At 39.3% G+C, this 22,479-nt stretch overlaps 1 protein-coding gene across 3 annotated transcripts in view; it reads left to right on the forward strand.

The window, feature by feature from the left end:
* The first annotated feature begins 11,632 nt into the window (after nucleotides 1-11,632).
* TULP4 (TUB like protein 4) overlaps nucleotides 11,633-22,479 on the forward strand; it is a 163,915-nt gene continuing 153,068 nt past the window's right edge. The window contains exon 1 of one of the 3 annotated variants that reach the window (XM_030022841.2): nucleotides 11,633-11,724. The gene's annotated coding sequence lies outside the window, so the exon portion shown is untranslated. Of the gene's footprint in view, nucleotides 11,725-11,783; nucleotides 11,862-22,479 lie in introns of those variants that run through there. The other 2 variants (XM_041125470.1, XM_041125471.1) reach the window with 2 other exon arrangements.

Here is a 22,479-nt window from a genome sequence, read left to right on the forward strand (position 1 = left end):
AAATGTGGTCATCCCTTCAGATGTTACTGGTGGGTCTGTGTATCTCCACACCACTAGCCTGTTTTAGGAGTTGCTCTGTATTAAGTTACATCATTTTTAGTGAGTGTAAATTGCAGGAAGACATTGTTGATACAGTCAGAAGTAACTTCTATGAAGTTTTTTTCTCTTTATTTCCTCATCATACAAAATGCATGTGATTGTAGGGTACTTGTTCCTCAGAGCACATGCACCATACCGTATGGAAGTCACATACAACAACTATTCAGTCTTACGGTATTTCAGTCTGCACTGGGGATTTCTGTGTCTGTATCCCTACAGTGTTGCTAATAGTACATAGAAATGAGACATATGGAAAGTTTTCCCCTCATTACCCCCAAAAGTGAATAGTTTTATTGGTTTACACCTATAGAAAGGTAAAATTCAGTATGTTCCCTAAACAAACAAACAAAACCCCCACACCTACCAGTTAAGTTTTAATACAAGGGGAAAAAAACCTCTTAATGCCTTGGATATTAGTGGCTGTGTTTTTCATATACACAGAAAAAGTAATTTTCTCTCCTCTGTGTAGCAGTAATAAGCAGATTAACTGCAGAGTAGAAATGGACTATGAAATTGCTGTCCAGTGAACAAATTCAAAAAGTGAAAATTTTAGAGTATTATTGTTAGCTTTTAGCTTTTTGTGCTTGAGCAATTCTAGGTGTTAGTAACAGCAACAAGTATAAGGTTCCTGGAAGAAATCTTATTTTCAAATTAATATTCTTCTTTTACCAAAAGAAAAGCAGACTCATAATACCCATGCAGGAATGTGCTCTAACACACCAAAGAAAACCCACCCAACACCAAAACTGACAGGTGATTGATTAGCCATAAAACTAGCCCCTCAGGAAAGAAATAGCAAGCAAAATTTCTGGATGACTATAGACTTGAAGGACTTGGCTGTCAGAGCTATGCAGTCATTCGCTTTTCTATTACAGAAAAGATGGACCCAGTTGTAAATTACAGGACATGCAGAATGATGGGTCCACTTGCAGCTGTGACGATATCACTTACAGATAAAGTATTGCACATTTCTACAATGTTGGCGTAGCTCGTACACTGTCAGTAGAGAGACGTAAACATACTAAGCAAACCTCTATAATCTGTCAGTGTTTTGTGTGTAGTTTTCCTGATGTTTGGAAGCTAGAGGCGTGAGATAGATGGACGAAAGAGAAAGAAGGTAGGAAAGAGGGGGAAGAGTATTTTAGGCTTGTAACTAGCATTTCCTGTTAATTCTGAAATTGAACAAGATCACAAGGAGCATAGGAAAAAATTGCGAGAGATTGCACTCAGATCAATTTTAATTTTGTGTCCAAAAATGTACTTGCAATTAACTAGACCTTAATTGGTTTACAGAAGGTCCTGTATTTATCATCAGAGCCAACATATCATGAGGACTGGGAGGGCAAGTTTTCTTAATGTTATGCCTATTATTCTACCTTGCTTCTGTCCTGGATGGGACCACTTTTCCATGTGGAATGATAGTGTAGTTTTGCTTCTTTTTAATCTCTTGATTCTCCTACACTGGCAACTTTATTGGGTGTAAAATGTGTTTTGCATGTGTGTGGTATGTATATCATTAGATATATAGGTATTCCAGAAGCTAGAGATTGAGCAATGATGAGTAACCCTGGGATAACGATAGCCTTCTGTATCATCAACCAGCTTGAAATTAAGATATGAAAGAAAAATCTCTCTTCAGCTGTAACATGAAGCATGTTCCCTGCATTTGATTTTGCTTTTGGTCTAAACTGAGACTAATTATATCTTTTAATTTTGGGAAAGTTATAAAGTCAGTATAAAATTGAAGAAAAGAGAGGCCTGGTTTCTTAAGGAGTATTTGAAATGGATATTGTCAAGCACAGGCATGGCGACGTCAGTGTGATAGAGGACTGTGACAGCTTTTTGCTACTGGGCAGGTTGCCCTTTGGGCAAAGGCAGCTGCAAACAGCGTTTGAGAGGAGCAGGAGAGTAGAGATGAGGAGTGGGCAAAGCTAAGAATCTGAACAAATCTGTCAGGAGGACCAGGGAACCTGAAGTCTTGGAACTAGTAAATGTTTCCCCTTTTGGCTTTGTGTAGCTTTTTTTTAAAACCATTTCTGCCTGTTTAGCCTGCTGTGTGACAGCAGGAGCCAGAAGGAGCTGTAGGGAGTGGGAAGGAGGGATTCTGAGGGTGTATGTGTTTCAGAAGGTGGTTCCTAAAGTTGTTTGCTACAAGTTTGAAAAACCAGACCAAGCTGAAACTGCCTATTCAATATGCAGAGTTTTTCTAGCTCATTTATTTTTAAATATACTATAAAGCAAAAGGAACTGTGAAGGTGCTGAAAAGAACTTTTATTTTTCAAATTATTAACTACAAGAAGCAACCTGCTACACATCTCAATTTGAAACGGTGAAGGAGGCTTTAAGGTAGTGCATTTTTTCATTATCATCATAGTTACATGAAGATCATAACCAAAACAGTCTTCTCTCTTTGTTTCTATGACTTGATATAAATGGCCGAAGTTTAAGACTAGTGGTCAGACATTGGCAACACTTCATCCTTGCTCGAGCTTGAGATTAATCGCTTGTGCCAATTTTTTTAGTTTCTACTAGTCAGGAGGCTTGCCTTGGGACATCTGGGGCAGAACTGTAAGTTGGATGTGCTGGAAACTTGTCACTCTTGGGTTGAGGGAATGTCAAAGTCTGGATTTTTCAGTCTCAAAAACTGCTACACTCAAGCATGACAGGTGCTTTTCTCCTTTGTCCTAGCACCCAATATGTAATGATGACAGTCATGTGCATTTGTAACATCTGTGACGACATACGTAATGCAATAATGAAGTATCAGGTACAATTGAAAGGGTGATGTAGGGATTTAATTTTCTTCTCTTTCAAAAGTACAAGAACACATGTGAGAATAACTTGTGTGTGCACCAGAAAGCATTGAATGCAGTTCATTCTAAGTATGATCTCTGACACCAAGTGACTGATCTTTTTTAATGAAGCAGCCATTTAAATATATGTAAATTGTGTAACAAGTGTTGAGAACATAGGCAAAATGCCAAGTCATTAGTTCGAATTTCCTCCAGATGTTGGTAAGAAAATCATTAAAAAGTAATAAATATACAAAGCAAATATTAGCAAAGCAATTAAGGGTTTGTTCACACAAATGTGAACTTATTACCAAGTGCAGTGTACTTACTATTCAGAGTTGTTCTGCTAGCTTTCCAGACCTGATCGTATGTGATACTAAACACTACATTTAACAGTAATGTTTTTACTTCTGCCTTACTACTCTACTAGAGCTGTGAAAATTAGTTCTCTCTGGGAAGGGAAGATGTTAACAACATTATTTTGGTGAGACTATCTCACCACTGAAAGAATAGTTCACCTTTCAGTTAAGTAGTATGATCTAGTGGAGAAGTGAAAAGTCTGACATTGCTCTATGTTCTCAAGCAGGTAACTTTCTTTGCCCTAATATAGATTTCCCCACCTGTAAAACAGGGATAAGAGTACTTATTTTTCTGCTATGCCTACTGAGCAGGACCGCGGCCTTGCTCTGTATTCTATCTATACAAAATGCACAATGGAAGTCTGTCGTGCTCTCTGTTCCTATTAAAATATAAGTATTCTCTAGTGAAAGTAAATGTTGGGGTACTTCATAACATACATAGGAAAATATGCATTCAGTTGCAGGAGATCTTACTATGCTAACATGTTAGCTTACATGCATGCATATTAAGTATTGCCATTAATCAAAGATTCTTACGTCTTCATAGCATCAGATCCTGGCCTAACTGCAATTTTGTAGATATCTATAAATATAAATACACACACACACAAAAATGTGTGTATATGTGTGTGTGTGCATATATATTTATATGCAGTATGTGTATATAATTACTGCAGCTATAGTATGCTTACCTTGTGGGAGAAAGATACCCTTCCTGACTCAACAATATTTCTTACAGTTTAGGGAGGAACAGGATGCTTTTGCAGTCCTTGTACTGAGTAGCATCACTGTAAGCCTCAAGTGGGTGGGGGGCGTGGGGGGGGTCTCAAGAGGGAACAAAGATAGGAAATTGGAGTGCTAATAAGGATAACCAGACCTTTCACATGTGGAATTTAATTTGTGTCCTTCTAAAACTGGGATTAAAATGATCAGTGAAATCCCTAATCAGGCATTCATGTAAGTAAGGGGTTTTTTTCTTTTCTTTGTACATAGAGCTGCCTTTTATCGTTGTATTATATTTTGCTAACACCCTAACAAATGAAAAAAAACCTAATCAGTATATTCTTCATATTCCTGCAGTGTATTTTCCTAGTGTTAAATCTAGATTGAAATGATTTTTTCAGTGGAGTAGGAGGACTTTAAATATTTGATCATGTTCCTTTGTAGGACTACCACAGAAAATGCAGGTATGCTGTAATTATGTTATTTTTTTTAAGAATTAACATTTGATTTTGCAACAATCTCTGTATTTGTTGTATTTTCTACTATGGAGAGGGATAGTACAGAGGATACTTATTTGGGACTCTGGTGAGCTAACTGCTGTTAGAATTCAGGTGCTTAAAACCTTGGATATTTTGATGGCTTTTCTCTTATTCTTTCATATTTTTTGAGAACTTTATTTTTGTATTTGAATGTTGTCTCCATTGAATTTTGCAAAAAAAGGATTGCATAAGCTTTGCTGTGCTGTCCTCTTACTTGAACTGCTCATGAGACCACACTTTGAAATGATAAGAGGTTTTGAAGAATCTATATATATATGGCATGGGTCTCTGTAGATTTAAGCCAAAAAAGATATAAATTTGTATCTCAGCCATTAAAGCACTTGTCTGAAAAGCCTAGGGACCTTGGAAGTATTTCCACCAGCTGCTATTTATTTTAATATTCTAATGTGGGCTTTGCTGAGAAAGTTATATTAATTGCTTTTTTATATTGTAGACATATTCAAAGGTCTCACTGAACTAGGGTTTCGTAATGCTAAATTTTTTATGAAATGCATAAGAAGGGGGCCTGACTTGATGTAGTAAATGAAATAGACAAAAATTTGACTGTGTTTGTTTAATAGAGTAACATAGAGATAGAATCATGTCTGTTTTTCCTGGCCCTTTGCTGTACCCATTTCAAATTTAATTTATCATTCTTCAATGTAAGTGATCACAACTGTATGCAGAACTCTAGGTGAAGTCTTCCCAGTACTAGTGCAATAGCGTTTATATTCCAGATCTCTCTTGGAAATCCTGGGAGTATTAGCCTCTTTCATGATCTCATCAGATTGATGCCTTATGGATATTATGTTGCTGACCGGCAGATACAGATTTTTCTCCTCCTCTCTTTTCAGTTGATGCCTTCAGTTTAAAATGAATATTTGTAAGTCCTTCAGTTCATGATTTTGAACTCTGTACTATCATGTTTCATCCTTCCTTTTTTTTTTGTCTGCTTCTGTGGGTCATCCATTTTCTGAATGATATATATATATTCTGGTTTTAGGCTGTATTGTTCTCAAGTTTGTGTCATCAGCTAATTTTAGCTGTCATCAGCACACTCATGTTTTTGTTCTAAGGTCAACTAACAAAAATCTTAAAAAGGTCAGTATCATGACTGATTGTTCAGGGACTCCATTTATATTATCTCCTCAGTCTGTTTTCTTTGGAGCACCATCCACTGCCATCCTTATTAGTTCCCATCCCTTGCTATCTGTACTAATCTTCATCTCTTCAGTTTAATATCTTGTGTGGCACCATTTGAAATAGTACATAAAGTTTTAAAAAAAATACACATGAATGTATTTCCCTTGTTTATCACATCAGTTATCTGACAAAGAAAAAATGCAAAAGTTGCATTTCTGTTCAACTTAGTGTATGTTGTCCCATTTTCCCCATTTACCAAAGTGGTTTTGTTCATATCTACAAAATGTTTTTCAAATCCTTATGTGCCATTCACACCAGATGGGTAACTCTGAGCTTGCCCTTATTGTTCCCTTTCTTGAATACAGGTACAATGTATTCTCTTATATATGCTAGGGTTGGCAGACTTAATTTTAAAAAATTGTTGCTGCTTTTAATACGTCAGTTCTTTCAGTATCCCTGGACGATATCTTACTTTTCCAGTTCACATTTCCCCCCTTCTTCACAGAGTTTAAAAATGTATGTGGAAGGTTGTAACTGCTTCCGCAACAAAAATGAGGCAGGAAGAAGCTGAAGTGAGCAGCCAGTTGACAGGGGGGTTTGGTTAATCATCAGTCAGCCTGGCTATTCTCCTCAGCTACTGAAGAAATCCTTGCTCTTTTGGGGAATCTGCCCAAGCAAGCTGACTTGTTTCTCTTTCTCTGATGTGTTCCTCTGTGGTGGAGGAAAATTGCAAAGTTAGGTACATCAAAAGGAAAATGCCTTTTGGAATCAGTTGAGCGTGTAAAGCTAACAAAAATGAGTTAAGTTTGTGTGTGGAATAAGTATGAGTGAATAGATTTGCACATGAAGAAAGTGAGCAAGTTTGCATGTGAAACTCTCCAATGTATTAAAAATGGGACAGTCATTCATGCTGGAAATCCAGATGGAAGTGAAGGAGGAAGATAGAATAACGGAGACATCTACAAGAACAGTTTTCCCATTGTGACACAAGATGCTTAGGTACCTATTCTAGTTTAGGTCCTGTGAGGTACTGTTCTGCAAGGTGAACTGTTCATATCCTTTTTTTACAATGCATCAAGACAATTTGCAATTTTTTCTGTTTCTTTTAATTTAGGGTATTTTGGTATTTCTCAGCTTCCCTTTTTTTGCTGAAGGACTAAGAAACTGGAGTGAAATAATGACATACCTTAATTTGAGTTTTAGGCTTCTTGATTGTGTAGCAGATGTAGTTGAGTTGGGAGCCCTTTAAAATCTTTACTTGATTATTTTTTTTATTAATTATATTTAATTTTAACAGCTTGTAATGGAAACAAACTGAACTAAAAGGCTAAATTTCAGTGCTTTTATACTGATGAATAATACAACTGATGGACTCTGGGTTCAAAAGAAATCTGTATTTGTTCAAACATAGCAGAACTCCCTATGGCTAGGAGGAGCAGGGACATTTGAAGAAATCCACCCAGTACTGCCAGCCAGAGACATTTCAGGTTGGGCAACAGAAATTGGAGAATTTTGTCGTCTTGAAACCTGTAAATATCAGTGGACTTTCTACTACGTTTGGCCTATGTTTCTAAGAAATTCATATCAAAATCTTATCCTGAGCTCAGACATCCTTCCACATCCATTCTGCTAAACTTTGGGAAGTCCAGCTTGGGAGTTGTAGAGCAGTAATTCTGATGCAGTCTTCTGAAAAGTTACTAGCCAGCAAGAAAAACAGCGAGTCACAGTCTGAAGGAGGCAGCTCATGTAGATGATCAAAGCAACGAGAGGTATGAGCAGGCTTTCCCTTTACATCTCTGTTGTAGACTGAAATGGAATAAAATAATTTTTTCTGTTGGTAGTTTAAATAGAATTTAAATGTTGTATTTTTTAGAAAGTCAGGGCAAACTTTCAATGCAAAGACCTCAGTCCTGCAAATACTTAGGCATATTAGTTTGTTGAACTCAAAGATATTGATAAGTTTTTATAACAATGAAGCTTGAGTGTGGATTTAACTGCATGCCAATGTTGAACTCATTTTGCTTACCTGCTAATGATTACACCTGAAAGAGGCAAGAAGTTTTTGTTTTGTGGTTTTTTTTTTTTTTTAGAAATAGGCCACTTTTCCCTTGGGTAACTCAAGAACTTGTTTTTGTTTTTCATTTTTCCTGCCGTAGTTATCTGGACATAATAGATCTGCATCTTTAAATTAAACTGTCTTTAGGATGAGGTTAATTATGAAGAGCTACATCCCCCAAAATACTTAAAAAACAACCAAACAAAAGCTCTGAGTTAAACGAAGGGATTCAAAAGGATCTTAATAATGGTTACATTTGATCTTTCAGGTGTGCTTTGCCTTTCTCATGGAGCATATGGAACAGTTCTAGGAAGTGGTTGTATTATTAAAAAAACAACCACCGTTGACTTTACATATGAAGAGTATATAGAGAACTATCAGGTCACCAGTTCTGGGAATATAATGCCTGCAGAAATCACAGTTTTGTTCTTTGTAGTGCTAATGTTGCTTGCATTTGGAAGGCAACCAAGTCCCGTGCTTTGTTTTCTGACCCAATGTACCCAAGTTGTATAAATGAGCATGAACAGAGTGAGCTTGTGAATGGGGAAGAAATCATTAAAAGTGAAATGACATGGGGAAAAAAAATGCATCTGCTGTGGAAACATTTAATGTGGGACAGTGTGAATATTCTAACTGGAAAGAAAAAAATTAGATGTTCTGGCTAGGCAGACTAAGGAAGGTGAGTTGAAGAAATTGTTTCCTTGTGTTTTCTTTTTGAAATAAAAAATTTTGACATTTAAAAAAGTTCACGTAGTTGCTCATAGACAAGTGGGATTTACCATCTGCCTTCATGAATGGTCATAGCTAGTTATTTTAAAGGTGTCTGACTTTTTTTAAAAAAAAAAAAGGAGGTATTATAAGAAAATCTTCCTGAAAAAGAGGCTAGCCTTTGGTTTCTTAGAGGTTTGTGAATATGGGATTAATGGTTTATAGTAAGGGACAGATATTGGAGTAGCTGCTTACTCTCACAGCTGGGTACATGTACAAGCATAGGCCTGGTCATGACTGAAACGAACAGAGCTAAGTTCCTTCTGAAAAGGCATGTGTCTTACTGCCTTTGACCTTAAATTTACAATATTCCAATAGAAAAAATGAATTTACAAACTTTTCTGTACAGTTTCTTGAGTGATATTTTATTATCCAGTCAAGTTGGCTAGGTAACTAAGCTTTTCTGTAGATCAGTAATACCAAGAAGTGAGTAGAAACACAGCTTTAAAAAAAAAAGTGGGGGGTTTAGGCTTCATAATAAAACTAACAATGTTGCATGATATGATGATTTTGATAACACAATTTTAGTTTAATGTCTCTATTCATTTGTACTGCTGAAGTTGCATTAAATGTTCCAGTTGGACTATTGAAATGTTTATGCTGTTAGCTCCATAATATGATGAACTGGTGCTTTAGGTCAAGTTTATTACACTGGAGGGAGGGATGGAGTAGACTAGTGAAGGAAAAGGTTGTCTCTCCCATTTGAGTTTTCTGTTTTGTACATATCTTTAAAAAATACTTTGGAGTGTGAATTAAGTGGGTGTTAAAATGCTTGATTATCCTAGAGATGTACCTTTAGTCACAGAAAAAAGTAGAAAATAGTAGTTGCACAAACCTGATGCAATACAGTAGTGGTATTTTCCTAAGTGTGATCTGCCTTTGCATTTATAGAGCAGCAGTGTCCTGTAGGCAAGTTAAAAGAGCATGTGCTACTGCTATAAATAATAGAGGTTTTGGCTTCTGTTTTCACTTTGGAAGCTGAGGCCTTGTCTCAACTGCAAGGATACTCCTGGGTTCCAGTCACTCAGACTATGGACTTGATTTGAGACTGCTGTTGCTCCCCTTCTGCACATGGGTAAATGCTGTACTTCATCCCTGATGTAGAATCAGGTCTTGTTGATACACACATGCAGATGAAAAAGATGGGGAATTGCTCCTCTGTTGCAAGGTTTACACATAGCCTGAAGTATCTGATTCTAGTTCCTGGGACTCTTGTGCATCTGTGTGAATTTGTTTCTGGAATATAAATATGTTGATAGAATGAGCTGCAGCAATGATAGGGTTCAACTTCCTGTGTATTTTCCGTCAGTCCTCAACATGTAGTGGTGTGCAGAATGGGTAAGACTCCTGCAAGGTATCACTCAAAGCCATGATCATAGTTTGCAGTGGCTGGTGAACAACTACCAGACATAGTTTTCTCTTGTGATTATGAACCCAGCTAGAACTTCTAATACGGCTAAGAGAAGGGACTAGTAGGCAACACGTTTACACTGTAGTTAATGTGCCAGGGGTGGAGAGTACAGGATTACAAAGGGGGTTAAAGCTGCAGCAGTGTTTTGGAAACCTCTCTGATGTTTTTTGCTTTACTACCTAAACTTAATTCTTAAGATAGCCTGTAAATTAGGAATTGAGCTAAGGTACTGATGGCTCAAGTTAAACACAAAAATTGAGGGAGGTAGTGGTTTTAAATGTTTTGGCTCCTCAAAATTTTCTGCTGAAGAAGTAATCCCAATATAATAAATGTAAGCCTACCAATAAGGGTGGTGGTGGTTGTCTTTTGCAAATATCCGGGAGGTAATTCAGGGACCCTGGTCTTCACAGCTCACCAGTTGATAATAACTGCTGTTATGTACCCAGAAATGGAGCCCTAACTCCCTGATAGCTTTTTATTGCCCTTTAACTATAGGACTGTAATTCTAGCTTTAACAGACGCCCAAGGGTTTTGCCTGTGTAGTGCAACTGAAAATATTTAAAAAAAAGAAACTTTTTTTCTAAACAACAATTATATTAACAGATTAAATCTATACCTAGCTCTAACACATTATCTCAGGCTTCAGTCTTCCAGGTTTTCACAGACCTAGCTGGTCCTCTGGCACAAAGTTTGGCCCCTTCTTGCTATAGGTTGTAAGATAAAATCCTTGTGGAGCTTTGGGGAACAGTGTGAAAAATATTTACCTTTTTAGTTTCCGAAACGGTCAGTATGTTTTGATTACTAAAGCCAGCAGGGGATTGGGCCTTTTCACTTCCTGCTCCCCACGTATTATTCTTTAGATGGCTTTTTTAGAGCCGATAGTTACAGTTTGTTCTGGTTTCCTTAAACTACTAAGCGCTTCCTACTTTTTGCGTTTAGGCATTTTGTTGCTCTTCTCTGAAGAAAGGGAACGTGCACTGAATGTGATACCAGAATACAGCTTCAGAGCTTGTTTGCAATACAAATCCCATTTTACTGAGGCTCCCCCAGGTCTTGCAGTGTTGATAATCCCTGGATTGTATCCTGAATTGCCAAGTTTGAGGGTAAAGGCGTTCTCTCCCATAAGACACCCCCTGGACCTGTTATTGTAAGTATTATTTGCTGGGAGCAAAGGTTTTGCTTAGCATGGGGCACTAATCAACACAGTTAATTTTCACTCGCTGTGGCTTTTGGTTTAAGTCAAAACACAGGAATGTAGTGGTGCCAGCACCTGTGATTTTTGCTGGGAGGAGTGTGAGGTATGTGATGGGACTCGGGGTCCCGGCTATTGGCACCAAATTCTTTTCCTTCCTTCTGTGTTAGCCCCGAAGGTGGGAGGGAAACGTCAGCTCTCAGTGCTTTGTTATCAAATAACCCTCACCCTCACACACAGCCTTGGCTTTCTGTAATGCGTCCTGTGCTTTTTCAGAGGAAGGGAAGGGAGTTCAGGGGCTGAGGGGGGACAGGGACGTCCTGGCGGCAGCCTTGGCCCCCCCCCGGCGCTCTCCCCTCGTCAAATAAGCTGTTATCACGTCGCGTTACAGTGTCGCGCCGTCATGGCGCTGGCCGGACCCCGCGGACGGGCCGTGGCCTTGCAGGGGGCACCGGGGGGTGCCCGCGGTTCCGCGGGGGGGCGGGTTTGAGCAGCCCGGCCCGGCCCGGCCGAGCGGCCCCGGCGCCGCCCGGCGCTGCGGGAGAGACGGCGGGGGCGGAGCCGGCCCGGGGAAGTGTGGTGGTCACGTGGCGGGGTCACGTGGCGGGGGAGTCGGGCCCAGCCGCCGCCGCTCCGGTAGCGGTGAGAGACGGAGCCGGGAGGGCGGGCAGGGAAGGGGGGGGGGGGGAAGGGGAGGCGCGCGGGGCCGGGGCGGGCGCGGGGAGGGAGCCCGGGGGTGCGAGTGGCCGCCGCTCGCTCCGCCGCCGCGCCCCGCCGAGGTGAGTGCGGGGGGTCGATGCGCGGGGCAGGGCCGCAGGGCGGGGGCGCCGGCGGGGGCGGGATGGGCCGGGCGCTGCGCGGCTCCGGGGCTGTCTTCCTTTTGTTCCGGGGGGCACCTGCGTGCCGGCGGCCGGCAGAGCGGTCCGTTTTTTGGGGTGGGGGGGTGCCGGGGCGCCGCCGGGACGCGCGCATCCGTTGCGTGGCGCGCGCCGCGTCCTTTCCGTGGCGGTTCCCCGGGCGGCGGGCGGACGCCGGCCGGGCTAAGCCTCGGCCGGGCGGCTGGCGCCGTTCCTGCCTCCCCGTCCGCCTCAGGAGCGGGGGCGGGGGGGCGGCGGGAGGCTGGCTGAGAGCGCCGGTCCTTCCCTTATACTTGCTGCTCTGAAAGCCGGGCGGTGGGGTGGGGGTGGTGGTCCCCGCCTTCCCCCGGAGGCCGCCGCCGCTCCGCGTGGCTGAGCGGCCGGGGTCCGGCAGCGGCCGGCGCTCCGGGAGCCCCCGGCGGCGGCGGCGGCGGAGCGGCGAGCGGTGGCGCTGGCTCCGGCATCACCTGTGACTCTGCCCGCTGCCTGTAGCGCGGCGATTTTTTTACATGTTGTTTTTTTGTTTTTTTCTTTTTTCTTTTTCTTCCTTCTCTTTTTCTACATTGCCCCCGCGCCCCCGCCTTTCTCGGGGCGGGAGACGGTTCGGAAATTTGCCCTGCGGTGTGGTAAAATTCGCCTAGCGAGTGCAACTCCTTCGCATTCTTTTGTGTTGTGTTTTCACATCATGCTTTTCAATAAATGTCTGCGTGCGAACATGTTCCGAGCGCCTTGGCTTCCTAAAGGTTTCCGAAAAAGTGCAGGAATCCTTTACTGATCCGCTACTTATATTTGACTTAAACATTAAAACTTACAATTCAAACAGCTGTATGGGGTCAGATCAAAGGTCCGTCTAGTTCAGATTCCAGTTTCTGCAAGTGGCACATAGCAGATGCTTAGGAAACACCGTAACAACAGGGTGAGCGTGCTGTGAAGCTTCGGGAAACCAGCCAGGCCGCCAGCAATTTGAGGTTAACGGACTTCCTGAGTCGAATGTGATGTTTTAGGATTCAAGAGCCCTTTTTCTTCCGTGACTTAGAAATACATGCTTTCAAAAAAGAACGAGACAAAGGCCTCTTAATAGAAAAGTTTTTTCTTTGTCCCCTTTAAAAAAATACAATTGCACTCGTGTTATTGTCATAGGTAATTTCATTTTGCCAGGATGAAATTTGCCTGTCCAAGGATTACCGATTCACGAGCAACTTACTGTGTTTTAAATAGGTAAGGGGTATTTGCAGTGGATGTTTTCTATGCATATGGGAGCTGTAAATAATAAAATTGTTTCTTAATGTCTCTTTTTACAAATCATTTGCAAAATTTAAGTCTTAAAACCTAAAATAACTGTTTAATAAAATGCAGTATAGTAAGAACTTGGTCAAAATAGCAAGTGTTTTACCGTAATACAATCTTGACAGCTTTGGAGATCATTATACGAATGTGAACCACTAACGTTTATTTCTATTTAAGCTTAAAGAGTTAACTTGTACAAAAAGAAGATGTTTAGTAATAGAACAGATTTCTCACTACATCAAGATTTCTGGTAAAATTATTTCAATAATACCATAATAGATTTTTCCGTAACAGCAAAATCATGGTGATCCCTAGGGATGCTAGCTATCAACTTGATTGTGCAATCCTAATTCAAGAAATAGCTTCGTGCCAGGAGCTCCTAACCTGATTGCTCTTATAAGGAACATTTGCACGAGTGGGCCTCATTCTTCACAGGCAACGTGAATGTCAAGCGAAGTAGAGCTATTTCAAAATCTGCAAATCCCCCCACGCCCCCAGTGGAATTTTATAAGAAGGTCATTATCAGTTTCTTGGGGGCTGAAAGGAGGTGGTGGGTTGGTGTGTGTGTGTGTATATATATTTATAAGATTAAAAATAGCGTAGAAAACTGACAACTATAACTGTTGTGAATGACTTTCATGAAAAGATGATTTTTCTTTTAGTACATCACATCAGTGCTTCTAATAATAGACTGGAATTTGTTCTCACCTAGTCAACAGATGTTTATTCTAAAACCCTTTTCACTATTCTATGAAAACCCTTTGAACTATACTGAGCTCATGATGGATATTTTAAAGTATTCAATATATTTTCTTCAGTAAGTTGATGAATAGGTTTAAATTGTTCTATTCTAAACTTACACCAAGAAAGCTGTTGCAGTGCAACTTTCCTTAGGTCACTGAATCATTTTTATCACAAAAAATGATTGGTTCAGCTGAACTTTCAAATAAAGTTAGTTTTGTTTATAACTAGCCTTTAGAAAAAGTTGTACTTGTTTTATGTAATTGTGAAGCATACTTACAATACACAGCTTTTAGCAGTACTTTTCATTAGTAGGTCTCAAAGCACCTTGCAGAAGAATTCAGTGTAATTATTCTCTTCTTATCTAAGGGTAATTATTCTGATCTTATCTAGGGCTCATAAGGAGATTATTGTCTGCCTGCGATTGCTGTAAGAAACTATAAGAAGGTCTAACAATAAAATCAGATTTTTTATTTATTTTTTTACAATTAAAAAACCACAAACTCGCCTTTCTGTTTTGTACAATTTTCTGTTGTAGCATATATATATATCATTTAATGATGCCTGAGGTAATTTCATACTGTACCTTCCATTCCAAGGTTGGAAGCTAAGCCTGTGCTTGAAGTAGAACAGACTTCTCGGTGTCAGAAGAGACCTTGCTGAAGGCTTAACTAAATTCATTGATGAGTTAGAGAATGATTCAGGACAGTTTCTGTTAAGGTGATTGAAGTAGTAATGGTGCGTGTCTCTAGTTTGATTACCATAGAGCTTGACTGCTAAGAAAGTTTGTACAGATGTCTCTTGATATCTGTGAGGGGGGAAAGAAAACGTGTGTGTGTGCGCGCGCATGTGTATGAATGCGTTACATGGCCAACATCCTCATATCTTCTTGGTTTTCTTTCATTTCCACCTTGCAAAGCTGGTACAAATGGTACAGGATCTCGCATTTCATTTTTTTGACTGGAACCACCAGTTCCAGTCACCTTCGGTGTCCCATTTTTGTGATGCACCTGGTAGCAGAACAAACTTCTGATGCTAGAGCTGTGAAGTACACACCCTTAAATTGTTGTTTTCCAACTAGCTCTATCAGTTGGGGTGTGCAGATGATTATCACTAATTATATTATTGGTGCATTTCAATAGTTTAGTTCAGGACTTGAGATCTACTGGGTTGGTATTTTCCAAAATAGGGACAGAAAGCCATTTATTTGTTTTTTAATTCAAGACAATACATTAAAGCATTGTCATTTAGGGATAAAATACACGTTAGGAAATGTATGAAAAATTTGATAATGGAAGGATTTTAATTTGGGACCTGTATAGTATACTAAATAGTATGGGAACTGTATTCCCAGATAGTGTAATGCTATCCAGAAACATGAGCTCCTGTAACATAGATCTAAGCTGTAAACCTTTTATTAAAGGGGACGAAGGCTTACCTACTGTAATGAAATGTTTGCTGGCAGTCTTACAGGCGTAGTCAGTGATTTCACTTGACACTCTCTGTAGAAACAATGCCTGTTTGTTGGCAGGCTAGCATCTAGACTTCAGTTAGATCTGTGTGAATTCAGATTATTTGGAAAAAGGATCCAAGAGGAAATGTTCCGAGAGGTCCAGTTTCAAGAAGTTTTTCTGCCTGTTTCTGTGTTCATCGTTTTTGTGTGACTCTTGTTTTGATTCATGCTTTTGTATTTGATCCATTATTTCTATGTTGTGTTATTTTTAACTAATGCCTTTGTTTACATAATTTTACGGTACTTAAAACTTCAGTATCTTTTAAATGGTCTATAATAGTTTTCACTTTGTGCTTATACCCATGAAAGACCTTAATATTATTCTGCTGCACATCATATCCTTGATAGCTATAGTATGTCAAAGCTGGGCTGGAGAACCTCCTAACTGGAAAGCTGGGCTGTTTGTGTAGCGTGGAGATCCTGATTCGTTTGTGATTGTTGCCTTCTGCATAGTTTCAGAGCTAGCAGACCCAGCTGGTAGTCGTACACTTTCCTAGTACCCTGGGTTTGAATAGTCTCTGACATCCTTGCCTAGTGCAAAGTAGTCTTTGTAAAGCATGTACTTGAAGATTAACTCTCCCATTAGAATATAAAGATCTAGCATTTCTCAGTACTAATAGCAGTCCATCCTGTTGGTTCTTCCTCTGCTTTGTATGTGCGATGGAATAGGTTCCTCTCCTTTGAAGGCACTCATTAAATATTTGTTAAAGCAAGTATCTTGGAGCTAAACTGATTTCTAAATAATATCTTCATATATCTCTTGTTTCACTAGTTTGAATAATAATTGCAAAGTAAAATTTGGAGGAAGGCCAAACCCATTCACATAGCCATTTAAAGAAAATCCCTGCAAATACTTTACCAATGGTACCTGGCACCATTTAAGCAGACGAAAAACATGGAAAGGAGCCATAAATATTGGACACAATATGAAAGAAAAGAATCTTTCTGCATGTATATTAAGGATATGATAGAGGAGCAGTGTTTTCGATGTTTTTGAAGATAAGTAGCAAATAAAGTTATTGCGAAAAGCGAAGGTTGGCTGCCTGCTGTGATTGTGATGGATCACAGTCCACAGGAGGCTCTTTAGTTGGAGAAAGACCATAGCTGACAAAATTCTTCAATTGTGAGAGGGAGAGAGTGCTCTCACTTTTATTCTGTTTTGGGTGCAGTATCTAGTACCGTGGGAACCCTAGTCTGTTAGGCATCCAGGCATTACTAGCAATGTTAATTGCTGCCTGTGCTTGATAAAGAACAGATCTCTCTATTCTAATGGCACGGTGGAATGACTTCTAGGAAATCCTTTCAGTTGTAAATAACTGAAAAATAAAACACAGCACCAAAGATCTACCTGTCTAAAATTTGAATAAAATACACAAAAGGGAGATTGACTAACACAAATCCTCTCTTGCAGATAATACAGGCTGTGGATAATAGTTAATGTTGTACAAAAATATAAAAAATGTTACTCATAAAGCTATTTTAAGTGTTAAGTAAAACTTGAAAGGGGGAGTGAATTCAGCTAAGGGAGAAGGAGGAAGAGTTATATATTTGTGATATTTGTGGTGTCTTCCCCAGCCCTCATGAGTGATGTAAGTATATTAAGAACTGTTACTATATAAATATTTTGGCTGCCATACAAGTGCCCTACATAGTGTTTGGAAATGAAGGAATTGAACAGTGTAGGTGTTGAACCAGTTTTAGATATTTTACCTTTCTTTTTCCCAGGCACAAAAATACGGACCTAAGAACAGTATATCAGCTCAGACCAAAGGTGTTTCTACATCAGGATCTTGGTTTTTAACAGTGAATGATAGCAGATGCCTGGGGAAGAGTATCATAGGGCGTGCAAATAGCTGAGTTTCTGAAGGGAATCATCACTGGCTTCTAGCAGGATGCAGTTTAGGGGTCTCTGGGCAGATGATTTGGTATTTAATAATTTGGTTTTTAATAGTTGTGGTGAATTTATGCAATCTCTTTTTGAACCCTTGATAGCTTTAGCATCTGCAGCATCTTGTGACACAAGAATGACAGAAGTATAAGTGTCCATTGTTAGGCTGTTGCCAGCTTAAGAGTTGCAATCCTCCACTGCTTTCATTTTGCATGGTGTAAAACCCTGTTATTTTTAATTCGTAAAATTTGATATGAAACTTTTCTGGTTAAAGTTGAGTGCTTGATGTGTACATACAGAATGTCAGGCCTTGTGTGCAGACTCCTTTTATTTGCTGAGAAATATAAAAAAGAACTCTTCATAAAATCATCTCACTTTGCATTTCTCTTAAAATGGAACCTGAGAACTGTTTATAGCCACTTTTGCTCTTAGCTATCTATCTTTTTGTAAAGATTATGGCATTCATATCTGTATATGAATTGTATCTGTAGAAATATTGTGAGCATAAGAAACTTGCTTTTGAAAATTGCCAATTTTTTGATTGTTTGTAAGAATGAAGAAAGTTTTGACTGAGATTTTGGTGTGAAGTTTCTGTAGTTGAGTAGCAGAGGACAGGTATTATACCCATATTTATCATACGGTCATCCAAAAAAAAGTAAGATGTTGTTGAATAATTTGGAAACAGAACAGTATGTAAATTAAATGGCTCTTTCCTGTGGTCAATACTTGAACTTTCACTTCATCTGTAAAGAAACAGTGATATAAATCAAATGGGTTTGATTTGCCTTTCCAGACTTGGATTGCTCTTGGAGACTGCTGAGGACTTTTCCAGTTTGATATGGACTTATCCCTGGCTTGGATTCTACCTTCCTCCTCTTGAGTGTTAGGGTTTGTTAGCAGATCTTTAAAGATGTTTGATGCCTAAGGCAGAAGATCCTTTATGGCAGGGGGGTTTGAGGGGTTTTTGTTTGGTTTTTGGGGTGGTTTTTTTTGTTTTTTTAATTTGTCAAAACAGAAAATGGGGCTACAGCTCCCATTGTCCAGTAGCTCTTTATGAATTTAATTAGATAAAGCAATTATAGTGGTTGAATTCTAGAAGAGAGATTTAAATAAATGCTTTTGAATCTTACAATGACATGGGAAGCTATGCAGTGAAAATCTGCTATTTTGCGTGAATGATCAAGGGATAAAATTAAACCAGCTCACGTTACAGGTATGCGATCTAGAACCATTTGCAGTTTTTCCAAAGCGGAGATGAAGATATTAAAAAAAAAAAAATAAAAAAAAATAGAGGGATAGGAGAAGGGACATGGTTCTTCTAAAGATACCTAGACCAAGCCCTGTTATGAATTGTAACAGACAACTATGAGCTAGAATTAGGCTGTTTCTCTCAACAACAACAACTTTGGTGCAGCAACAAGGTTCTATTAAAAGCAAATACAAATCATAGGATTAAGTGATTAAGTCCTCTTCCCCTGGGTTACAGACCTTCCAGGGATGGATTCCTTCCAGATTGTGCCAGCTTACTGAGGAGACATTCTCTCTTCTGTTATACCAGCAGAATAACCCTGTGGAACATACATTAAGTCCAATACATGTTATTTCCCAGTGTTGTTCCCAGAGGATTTTTGAATTTGAAAGTCTGTTCACTGGACCTGTAGTAAGATTGAGGAAAGTATACTGTATAAAAAAGTATAATTTGAGCTCAGTACGAGTGCTAGGAGTATGCCTGTACAGTATTAGTCCCTCCCTTCTATTTCCAGAAGGTTAAGTACTTTTTATTAATGAAGGAATTGGAAATTGCTCTTTCTTCCAAGCATTTAAATGAGAGACCACTGATTAGAGAATGATGTTGTAGCTTGGGAGATGAGTAAGAAGATTATATGGAAAATTCTTACAATACAGTTTCATTTTCAGTACTGTGTTGGTGGGTTTTGCAATCAATAATGCAGAAAGCAGATGACATGAGTAGTGGTTGTTCTGGGCTAAAAGTGACCAGTAATGCTGAAAGATTTCATAAAAGATAGTGTCCTGTTTTCATGAGATGCAACAGTAAACTCTTTTGTCACTGTCATGGGGAAGTTATATTCCAAAGGTTGGATAGTTCCTTAATTCAGTCTTCCTGCTTTGGAGTTTGGTTTAAGTACTTCTGGTGTGAGAAAGCTTCTAGTTGGTTTGGAGAGAAAGTATTTGTGATTTAATTGTCTGGTGCTGTGGTGCCCAAATGAGCTCTTGCTGGTTTTAAAATAGCATTGCTCATTGAAACTCCAGAAATACTAGGAAAACTTTGTTCCCTGGTTTGGATTTGAATTTGTGTCCTTCCTTGTTGTCCAAGGATGAGTGTGAAAACCAAGAAATCACCGGCATTAGCTTTATGTTGGGCAGAGAATGAAAACTCTCCTAAAACAATCAAATGACTTTTGCATGGGCAACAATAATATGATTTTTATAGTGTATCCAGGAGTAGATCTGCAACCAGTTGCCCATTTTTGGTTAAGGGAGATAAAATGGGATGGATGTGTCATGAGGATTTGGATCATATTGATTCGCCTCCAGCTGCATTGTCACAGTTTTGACAAATATCACGGCTGATGACTGAGTGGCCATACTGATGTGCAACTGTCTATTTGTTTTCACTTATGTTTACTTCTGCTTTGTTTTGTTGGTGTGTAGACTTAAGATCTCCTTGCTTTCTGAGCCTAACACTTGCTCAAGCTCTTGGAATAACTCTTCTCCCTTGGAGTATCTTAAGAGGTTTGGGTTGTTGCCGCCTTCACTGGTAGGACTAGTATGGAAGCATTGAACATAAGATTTTTATATGTTGATGGTGCTCAATTCTGTTCCTGTTTTGATTGCCCCAAATGACATTTTTGAGTGCACATCTCCATGTGTGGGTTGATAACACTATTGCTAAGAATAGGCCTGAGGTGGTGTAGGTTGAATGGAAAAAGCACCGGAGAATGTACTAAAGAGTACATGACTTCTTTGAGCTTGTGTCCTTGATGGGGCTCGGGGGTTTTTGGGGGTGGTGGTAGTGTATTTTTTTCTGTTTGTTTTTTTTGTTGTTGTTTTTTTGGGGGGGGGGGGGGGGTATTTGTTTTGGTTTTGTTTTGTTTTGTTTTTTTAACAATGATTAGGACAATTCTTCCAGTCTTTCTGGTTAAGGGTTGTGACCCTATTTCCTGGATGCTAATATTGTTATTGTCTTTGCCTTTGTTGAAATTTACAATTTTGCAATTTTGTGGCATGCTAGGAGAGACTGTGTTCTGTTACTGCTTCCTTTTTTCCTCTACAACTTTATAGCAAATGTAGTCAGGAAAGAAATCTTGGGGTTTTTTGTTTGTTTTAAAGCACCTCATTGTGTTAGCTGATGTAAAAATCTGTCTGGAAAATTGCCCCAACTTAAAAATATAAATAACAACTGCACACAGACATACTTGGCTGCACAGCAAGATCTATTTTTAGAAAAGGGTTCTGTCCTGTTTTCACTTAATTTTAATGATCTGGAGTTTTACCTTCATTTGAGAAATCCTAATGAATTTTGGCATCTTTTCCAGTCCTTCCTAAGAGATAAATGCATGTGTCCTCTGGATCAGATTTCAGAATCATTTGTGTAAGGGAAGCCCTGCTTATCTGTCAGATAACCTCAGGTATTCCCATAATTCCTAGTGTGTTCGAAGTTCTGCCTCTGCTTGTTTGGCATTTGCTCTAAAGGGGTCATGTGGTTGGAAAGGTGAAGTAGTAGGTAGGCTGTAGGAGGTTGCTGCCATGTAAATATAAGATGATAAAAAGCAACTGTGATCCCATGGAGATGAGTGTTCTGATGAAATGTTGTTTTCGTTTTTTAAATGAACCTATGTTAGACTAAGTTAACAGTTACATTTGGATTTTATTTTTGTTGTGCATTAGTTGATGATTACAGCAGCAGACTGGGAGTTGGAATTCCTGTACTTCTCTCTCAATTCTATCATGAGCTTCTGTATTGCCTTGAGATGCTTAATTGTCTTTTACTCAGCAGTATAATGGGAATAATGCTATTTTCCTACTTCTCCTAGGATCACTGAGGCTAGTAAAGTACTTCTAGGACACTGGATAAAAGGTTCGAAGTTCAGGGTCATGTTAAAAGAAATCATCATGCAGTTGGAAATGAGTCAAATGTTCACTCAACTGAAGATGATTAGGCTAGGTAAAGGTTAAACTAAAAAAGTTGCAGAAAGAGGGGACTGAAATAAGACAGGCTAAGCTATAAATACTGTTACATGACTCCTTGTTTCCTTGTTGACACTTCAGACTGTGAACTTGGCCTATCACTAAATGTCTGTGAACCTTCAGACACAGCAATGATGCTGAAGTAATGATACTTAAAAAAAATAAGATTGGCAAAAGTGCATGCCCGGATGAGGGACCTGTGTAGGGCACATATTTGGACACATCCACTAAAGCACTCTTGTAGTTGAAGATTCCTCCACCTGTTTGTAGCAGATTGAATCACAGAAAGGGTCCCCAGTGTTGCTAAATTAGAATGTGGTGTGTTGGGAGGTTGAGGAGTTAGCAATGGCAAGTCTGTATCACTCATTCATTGGTAAGGGTGCATTTGTGATGGAAGGGTTGATTGAACAGTTTAGTGCATTTCTTTCTCTCTTGTGTAATAGAAAATACATCTGTAGACTATTCAGCTTTATCCATAGAAATGCTTTTTGGCCGCAGATTTTTGAGTGAGGTTGTGGGAGTTTTCATTTTCACAGTCCTTTAGCAATGTCTATGTTTACTGAAGCAGTACGAATAAAGCAGACGTGCTCTTCTGTTGAAAAGTCTCATCCTACCTGTTTGGAATTATTTCTGGAGCCCAGACTGCTGATTCCTATAATGATTTTCTTTAATACTTAGCTGTTATGCCTCAGATTTATGTTTGAACAGTGTAGTATCCAATATGCAAAGTACAATTTATCCATGTCACGGATTTGTTAAGAATTAAGCATTAAGGTTGTGTAGCCTAAACTTCTGCACAGCACTGTCTTTGTGTTGTATGTGAAGTTGGGTGCTTAGGTTAAACCAAAGCAGTGTTCTTTTCAGAAAAAGTAAGGCTTAAAATTCATGATAGAGGTATGAAG

Source organism: Aquila chrysaetos, chromosome 8 (assembly GCF_900496995.4).
Source record: "Aquila chrysaetos chrysaetos chromosome 8, bAquChr1.4, whole genome shotgun sequence".
NCBI lineage: Eukaryota > Metazoa > Chordata > Aves > Accipitriformes > Accipitridae > Aquila > Aquila chrysaetos.